Source organism: Falco biarmicus, chromosome 1, assembly GCF_023638135.1.
Source record: "Falco biarmicus isolate bFalBia1 chromosome 1, bFalBia1.pri, whole genome shotgun sequence".
Taxonomy (NCBI): domain Eukaryota; kingdom Metazoa; phylum Chordata; class Aves; order Falconiformes; family Falconidae; genus Falco; species Falco biarmicus.
The window spans coordinates 8,844,319-8,853,098 of record NC_079288.1 but is presented as its reverse complement, the minus strand read 5'-3'; positions in this window follow the sequence as shown (position 1 = coordinate 8,853,098).

Genomic DNA, 8,780 nt, shown 5'->3' with positions numbered 1-8,780 from the left:
TGAGTGGAGAAACAGCATGAGGAGATGGAAAAAGGACACCCCCATCTCTTCATGGCTATCCTGAGTATCCTGTGAGGTATCTTAACCAGATATCCCACAAACATCTTTGTGGAGTAGACATGCTATGCTGGGCATGGAGAAAGCACTCCTCATTTAGTTCCATGTGACTCAATGCTCATCAGCAGCATAAACAGGCTTCTGAATGAGGAAAGTGTGTCCGTACCATGTACAGGCTCTAGCACTCAGCAATGTTTTAGCAGAAGGACAGGGAAGAGAAGTTTTTCTGCAAAGGATGAAGGTGCCAGCATTTCTGTTCAGCTTGGCCTAGCATTCCTGGAAATTCTTTTACATGGAGGACTGCTGTCTGAACAAGCACTGCTGCAGTGGAGGCTGGGCGTTGTGTGTCAAACTGTTTGGTCTGACAACATCTCGCTCAGCACGCCTAACAAATAATTCCAGTATAACTGACAGTCCCATTTGAAAGCTGCAGTTCTTACAGTGGGTGTTTTCAAACATCCTTTGTCTCTGCTCATGCTGGAAACGCATTTGCTTCACCTCTAAGCACCTTGGGTTCAGTGCTGAACAAATGCAATCCCTACCTGCTACTGAATGGACGGTTACGGTATCTTTGTTCTCTCAGCTAAGGAGGGCCATGCAACATCATCCACAAGAGACACCGTCCCCTTAAACCTGTGAGCAGGAAATACTCTCTGTGAATCAAATTTAAAAATCTGGAAGGGAGGAAGGAAGGGAGGAAGGAAGGAAGGGATTATGGATGCTTTGGTGAGACACTGGCATGTCACCTCTGCTGTAGGTCCTGCTTCAGCAGCCAGTGCTCTCTGCCAAGTCTACCTTGCTACACACTAGCTTGAAGCTACATGTTCCATGTTGCACAGCATGCTGGCGATTCACAGGGTGCACTGATCCCTACAGGCATGCTCTGCTAATCCAGAGAGCATGGCTGATAACAGCACCGGCATGCTGCAAATCCCACAGGGAATGCTTTTTCAAAGTTATCTACCAGAACCACAAATGTTATTCCATCTTTCTGGCCTCAGCAGAAGAGTGGTAGATGCAGCTCTGCATTACGGAAGCATTTTGGAAACGGTTGAGAGATGGTCTGACTCCATCCCAACCTTTGATGTTTCTGGGGGTGGCTTATTACTTTGCCAGGGATGTGTTAATTATTGAACTTAACAGTACGTGTAACACTTGCATGAAACAATGGTTCCAGCAGCAACTGGAAGAAAAACCCACATTGGCTGGGGACAAACACTGTGGGGCTCCAAAAGTCCCAAGAGCTGAATGCCTGTCTGAGGTAGGAGCACATTAGATGTGTCCCGGCACACAAGGTGTGGGACAAGAGGCAGGTTTGCTTCAATAGCATTTTCCTGTTTCACACTTGGTATTAATAAAGACATGCTCAAAGGCTCCCCGTGCAATTAATGCTGATTGCATCGTGGCGGCATGCGTGGGCCCCAGGTGAGGAAGGGGCCGGGCAACAGCCACCCCCAATATCCCAAAGGGGATGGTCCAGCCTGGGAGCTTCTCTGCAGCCGAGGCTACAGGTGCAGAAGTGCCCTCGGGTTGCAGTGCCTTAAGACCCTCTCCTCCCTCTTGCTGACAGGGGTGAAGCCTCCTCTCTGCTTCTGCCCTGGCACATGGCAACGAGCTATCCATGACTGCAGGAAGAGAGGACTTTGGAAGGTCGGGGACAGATACTTGCCTTATTGAGGTGAGCTGTGCTTCATGGCCTTGGCTCTGTGGATCCCCTCCCCAAGGAGGAGTCTGTGGCTGGAATGTGACATTTCCTTTGTGATCCAGCTGCTGAGGCTGTCCCAGCAGCACGAGCCTGCCAGGGACCTGGGTATCCAGAGGCAGAAAGGTCTGGTATAACCTATGTGCAATCAGAATTTTCCAATGGGCACCTTTAGGTAGATATTAGGTCCTGATTAATTAGTTATATGAGCATAATGAGCTGGAGCTGGCTCCAAGCAGCTCATGAAGGAAATAAAAATATAGCTTGAGAACTGAATGGTGCAGAAATAACCATAAGAGTTGTGTGGAACTGGACACGCACAGATGAGGTGTATGATAAGGAGAGTTGGCAATGGCTCAAATACCTGGGATATGGGCTGGAAAGTTGGGGTTATATGTAAAAGGAAAGGATAAGAAAAGGGGCAAGGACATTTGGCGATAAGAAGGAGATTGGACTTTGCTTTGGGAAAGAAAAATAAGAAAAACTGATAAATGTTGGGTTTGGAAGATTGCTACAAGTCAGGGTGACACCAAAAGTAAAGGAATACAGGTTAGAGGTGGGAAAAAGTCACAAGAATATTTGCTGATTTTTTTCTTTATTGTAATAATTGATAGGCTTGAGGCTGTCTTTAACTATGTGAAACAGTCACAACTGTGATTTGTATAAGCAACTATGGCCATTGTTGGAGGAAAATGCCAGATCAGTGCTACTGTAGGCTGTACACCTCAGCTTTGTCCCCTGTATAGCCCAAACCAGGACTGCAAGCACAGTCAGCTGATAGATGCTAGACAATAAAAGTTTAATATTAATAAGATTATGCCTGACAGTTCAAAGGAGCTTTTTAGAACAGGAGACCCTGACCTTTAGAAGGCTGAAACGATGGAGATTGTCTATTGTGATTACTCAGAACTGGGACGTACGGAACCTGAAGCAATCATCCTTGAAAGAAGAAGCAAAATAGCGAGGTGATCAAGATACAGAACAACTTGTGGAGCCGACTGTCAAGATAGGAACTGATAGAAGATTTATTGTGGAATCAAGAGATTATGTAATGTTTAGGTAGATACTATAAATATGTGACTGAAAATCTTGTAAGCTTGTCACTCTCTGCAGAGGTGACCCAACGCTGCTGGACTGATTAAAACTGCAAACCTAGAGTAACCCATAAGAGTTCGAGTCTCTTCTTTTACAGCCATAATTATTACATTATTAAAACTAGATTTTTTTATTTCATTTACTAGTAAAAGACAGTTTTAGCAAATAGCATGACATAAGGAAGATCGTATCTTTGTTTTTTTAAGCAGCATTTAAGGTCACTGTAAGCATCTTGGATAAAGGAAAAGGTTTATGAAGAAATATATTGGCAACTGAGTTCTCTTTTGTTTAAAAAAAAAAAAAACACAACAACCAAAAAACAACTTTCCTGGCTAGCATTTTCTATGCTAGCATTTCTGAATATGTAAATTAAAATCTGTGTACAGTTAGTATAATTTGGGGGGGAAGTATGTGCCTGTCACTCTGAAATTATATTTTTAGCAACTAAAATAAAACATATTTGGTTGCTATTATTACAAAACTATTTGTTCCCAGTCTGTTTTTTATTTGTTCACTGACTATAAAAAATATGTTTTGAATCCAATAAGCAGACCTCACAGCATTCGTACAGAGAGCCATCATATTAGTTTGCAAATAAATTTACAGAATTTACATCTGATTATTTCTTTGAATAGAAGATGAGTACTCCATAGTTAAAGGTTTTCTTATTATTTTTTTAAAAGCAAAATATTAAACTACATTAGTGATTAACATGCTGAACACTTATGGTGGTGATGGTGTTCAATAGCAACAACTCAACCTGTGTATTCTGCCAGGCTGGATATGCCCAGAAGAAGTCAAGCAATAGCTTAATTACTGTCATTATGTCTTATATACTTGTTTAGTTCTTCTGAATCTGGAAATGGCCCTTATTTATATTGGGGAAATACCTCTCATTCATTCATATAAATGAAAGTATATTTCATTTCTCATTTATTTATAGTCTGATGCCATACCTTGAAGATTAGAATCATCTTGTATAAACACCCTGTGTAGTCATACTGCTTACTAGCTGGTAAATAATGCAAAGGTCACTGACCTTGAAAAAAGCTCCTGGTCCATAATTACCATAAAGGAACATCTCTGAGAGAAAGTTTTAAATAGATGCAGCTGGTGTACTCCAGTGGAGTTGCATGGATTGCAAAATCTCTTGGAACTATAATAATACAGACATCAGTGATGTGCCTTCTAAGTGAACAAGCACTGTTTCATTGGCAGAATAAGATTAGCTGAAAATATGCCTGTTCCACAGAAACCAACTTCTACTCAACGAATTCTGACAGGCCAAATTCATCAATCCAGTTCTTCATGTCTTGCAAGTCTCTTCAAACTCCAGAAGAGACTAGTGGCTGAAAAAGATCCTGTCTTTCTCATGAATGAGACAAAGGTAGAAGTCTGTTTAAGCATCTTATCCTACGTACCCGCGTAGCCCTTTGGAAGACACGACAATGCTGCTATGAACAGACTATTCAACATACATAAAGGCCTCAGAATGAGGACGCTAATAGGCAAAATCCAAGGTTTGCGAATATGTAAGGCAGGGCGTGCGGCAGAGCACTGACATGCTCATTCCATGCCAGCTCTCCCCGGAGGCCTCTAGAGGTCACCCTGCTCCAGGAGGACACAGGCGAGCTGGAAAAATCCTTCAGGGAGCATCGGGGAGCTGACACGGATGCAGAAGGCAAAGGTTGCACCAGCACGCTTGGTAAAGCAGTGATTGAACGAAGCAGTCTTTGCAGCTTGAGATGGATAGGAAATACTCGCACCAGGTTCAGGCAAAGGGTAATTTAGCTGTACTTTCCATTTGTAGTGTCTGAGAGTCACACATCAGAGTTATGATAATCTGCCTGCATCATGATACCTCTCCAATTCTGTGACAGACAGAGGGTCAGCTAAGGAACATGTCGCCTAACACCTTTTTCTGAGACATTTGCATCCTAATAGTAATATCATGTTAGCAACCCTAATTTCCCTTCCATCCACCTCTCTGTCCTTCTCTGACTCTTTTTTGCCACCTGTTGTCCCTCTGCTTTCTGCACTTTACTCAGAGTCTTCTAAGCCTTTTTACTTCATTCACCTGTTTTGTAACTGGAGTCACTCAGCTGCTCACATTTTGTGAGAAGGAAATGGCATTCTGAATGTCACCTAAGAATTACTTAGTATCTGCTGTGGAAATAGGAGTGTGTGCATTGTTCACTTTGGCTGCACGTTCAGTACTGCCCATTTCCAATCACAGGTTGCACATTTTTCTACCTTTCTAATCTCAGATGGCTGTTTCAGGACCTTTCCAAGGCACTAAGTTGCTTTAGTCTGTGCGTGGGACAGAGTTATTGCTGGAAAACGAAGACTTCATGTGTATGAAAGTCCATTTTCCAAATTCCCACTGTGAAGACATAGAATGTTTGCTTCCCTTTTTATGTGGTAAGGCTAAATTACAAATGCACAATGTATTGCATTTGCAGATACTAGTTCTTGAGGGCAAGACCAGGATTAGAAAATAGGATGGATGTGTTTGTTACTGCCTTGTATGAACTGTAGCACAAGCTAGTCATCATCAACAATATTCCTGGGAGATTTGCATTTAGCCCCAGACATTGACTTTTACATATGTACAAATATTATTGGTCCCAACTACCTTTCTTCCTAGAGAATCACTCCACACCTCACACTAGTAATGGTAATTACTGGGTTATCTCAAGAAGGTTCAAAATTTCATCTCTCCCCCAGCCCTGCCCCAGCACATGAAGTCTTTATCAGGAACATTCAAACAGATTCTTAGAGGGCATCTTAAGAAGGTAATACAGAATGTTAAGCTCCATATTTAACAGATGAGTTCCATGGGGGATATAGAAGGTATTTCCTGTAATTAATTTAATATGATCCAATACTTATCAAATCTAATGAAGAAAGTGTGTCCTTACCATTTCCAGGTCCCGTTCAGAGCAGCATGTTAGTTGAAGTGTAGCAATGAGAAGATTTGCTCTGAAGGATTAGTGTTCTGGCATTTCTGTATGTCATCTGCCAACATTCCTAGGAGCTCTCCTTTTACCCAGGGAACAGCAGAATGAAGCTACACTTCCTACATCATACCACATACACTGATGGTTTACAGGCAATACTGATCTTTCCAACATGCTCTTGTAATTCTGAGAGCATGGCTATTGGTATTTGCAAGTTGCAGGTCACCCAAAGATTGGGTGTATCTTTTTGATACACTTTTTGAAATGAGGGTACCAATCAGCTCAAGATAATGCAGATTTTGTTCCAGATCCCTTTTTATGGAAAAATGGTAGGCTGTGTTTTGTGGATGAACTACCAGGAGTAGCAAGGACAAGTACTCTACGCTCAGCTGACTGATCTCTGAAATGGAATTATCTTTGCTATCCAGAAAGAACTGTGTTAAACTCAACTCATTGCCCCATGTCAATAGTAAATGCAGATTAATCTCCTGAAAACTCTTTTTTCAATGTGATCTGTCAATAGTCTTAAACCCCACATAAAGAAGTATTCTGTTCTCCCTTGTGATGAGTCATTTTATTTATGGGATACTAACTGGGCAGAGTCACCTTGTTAAGTTTTCTGAAGTCTGCTCAAAACCTTAGCTTCCCATTTTTCTTAGATAATTAGTGAGGAAGCATGAAGTAAGTAGACATAACCTCTAGTTCCAATATTCTTTACAGAGCTACCCTTGAAAACACCACAGCTGGATACACTCCAACTTCTATTGGCTGTCTCTTAGGAGAATGACGTGAACCTCTGATCAGTTAAACCGGGCTTGAGGAAAAACTGTCTTCTGATCCTTCTGCCAAAACTTATGGTTTCTCTTTCTATTTAATTTTTCCTCAAATCATAGATTTACGGTGATTTCTTCTGAACTGTCAGTACACAGATCTAGCAATGTCTATAGCCTGTAGTATCTCATTACTGCCTACTCTGTTTACCCCTGCCACAATGAAGTGTTAACCTACTCATCCATAACAGCTGAATGACCTAGCTCTGAGGATTTTTAATCCCATAGGTGACATTATTCATTTCAACCTCCCCCTTCATGTCTGAAACCTTTACATTTTCCATTGCAATGTATGCATTCACATTTTAAAAATATTTAGGTGGTTTTATCATATAACACTTTTTGAACCTTACAGGTCTTGTTCCAGATCCATTGTGAATGTCAGGTCATCACATAACACCTGAACGTATGTAATGACTTGATCCACATGACTTAGGACTGCCTTCCCATAAATTCCCAATGAGATCTGTGGATCTCTCTGACCTTGCATTCTTTTGACCACGTGGTCAGCAAAAACTCACTGGTGCATGAACAAAGAGACCAACCTCGTACCCGCTGGCTGTCTTAGACATAGTACAGCTTATTGGATTGAATATTTAGGAAGAATAATACAGTTCCTCATCAGCAACTGAAAAGTCTCTTCATCCAACAGGAGTGCTACAACTGTAGTACTGCCAGAGCCATGGTTGATTGGATTTTTAACTTTACTGCAATGCCTATTACACAAGGTTTTTTTGAGAGAATACTCTGCTTCAGATCTGCCCTTCTCTCTATGCAAAGGATTGGGCTCTTGAACCTTTTATGAATAAAGCATCCTGATGTTTACCTGGCTTTGATGTGGATTTTAGGTCATTCTGCTGGAGTATAGATCAGGTGGTTTAGGAATCCCTCTTTACCAGTAGATTAGCTAACTTTATATGACAATAATAAAAAAAAACCAACCACATTTGTGGCCCATGAGCTTGCTTCAAAAACTGGTGTACAGCCATTCTTCTTGGACTTTGAAGAAATCTCTGGGCATAATGGCCTGTAATTCTTACTTCAAAGATTCAGATCTCCTTTGGTGATCTTTAAGTGGCTTGATCATGGTTTCCTCATGTCTTCAGTTCCTTCTGGTTCTATCCTGTACTTTTTTTTGCTTTATCTTGCCTTTGTTCAGCTATAGCTTTTGCTATTCTGGTTTTATTCAAAAAAATTTGTTTTCAGTGTGAGCTGGGCTGAATGCTTTCAGCTACATGGAAATGACAATGACTGCCCAGTCTGGGTTTATATGATTTGAACTGGAATTAACAATTCCAATCTTCCTTCCTTCATGGTGTGTTAACGTTGATCTGTGTCAGTATTAGCCCTTTCAGAATTTTCCATCACAATGCTTTTTTCTCTATGAACAATAACATTAACATTCTGCCCTGCTGCTCTTAGAATGTATACCAAACCTGTTTAGATAACGTCTAGAAGCAGTTTATTTCTTGGCTAATGAGTCTTGCTCAAGCAATCTTTGATCCTGAATACACCTACCTAACATATCTGTAACCACTTGTCTGTGCAGCCTCATTACTGAGCAGTTTCTTCCTGTTTTACAGCAACTGTGTGTGAAGTTGTGCTCTACTCTGCTTTTGTGCTTGAAATCATTGTACTTCCTGCTATCTTACCCTTATAAAAAAATCTTTCTTCCCTTTTCCACCATTCCCATCCCTAAATGCTTCCCTTTTATACCCTCTAACACCCCTGATCTTGTCACAAACAAACCGTCAAACAAGCAGATATAGAATCAGCCAGTTGTACTGCAGCTGCACATTTGTTGGGCATCCTTAGGGTTCGGCTCCTTCACAATACCTTGCTAAGCAGCCACGTCTTAGCAGGAAACAGACCCAGGTCTGCTAACTGTTCTCTTGTCTGCTGCTGTGGTCCACAAATCTTCAAAGTTGAACACTGGTCTACATGAAGCAGCCTGTATCCTAATGATTACAGCACTTCCACAGTATGTTATTTGCTGGTCACTCAGGCTAGGGAGAGCCCACAACACAGCCATTTCACTGTCTCAGCATGTGCTGCAATTGCTAGGCGTTTCCGCACCATACACTTGATTACATATCCTGGAATCCCGATAAGATTTTCAGATAACATTCCATCTGA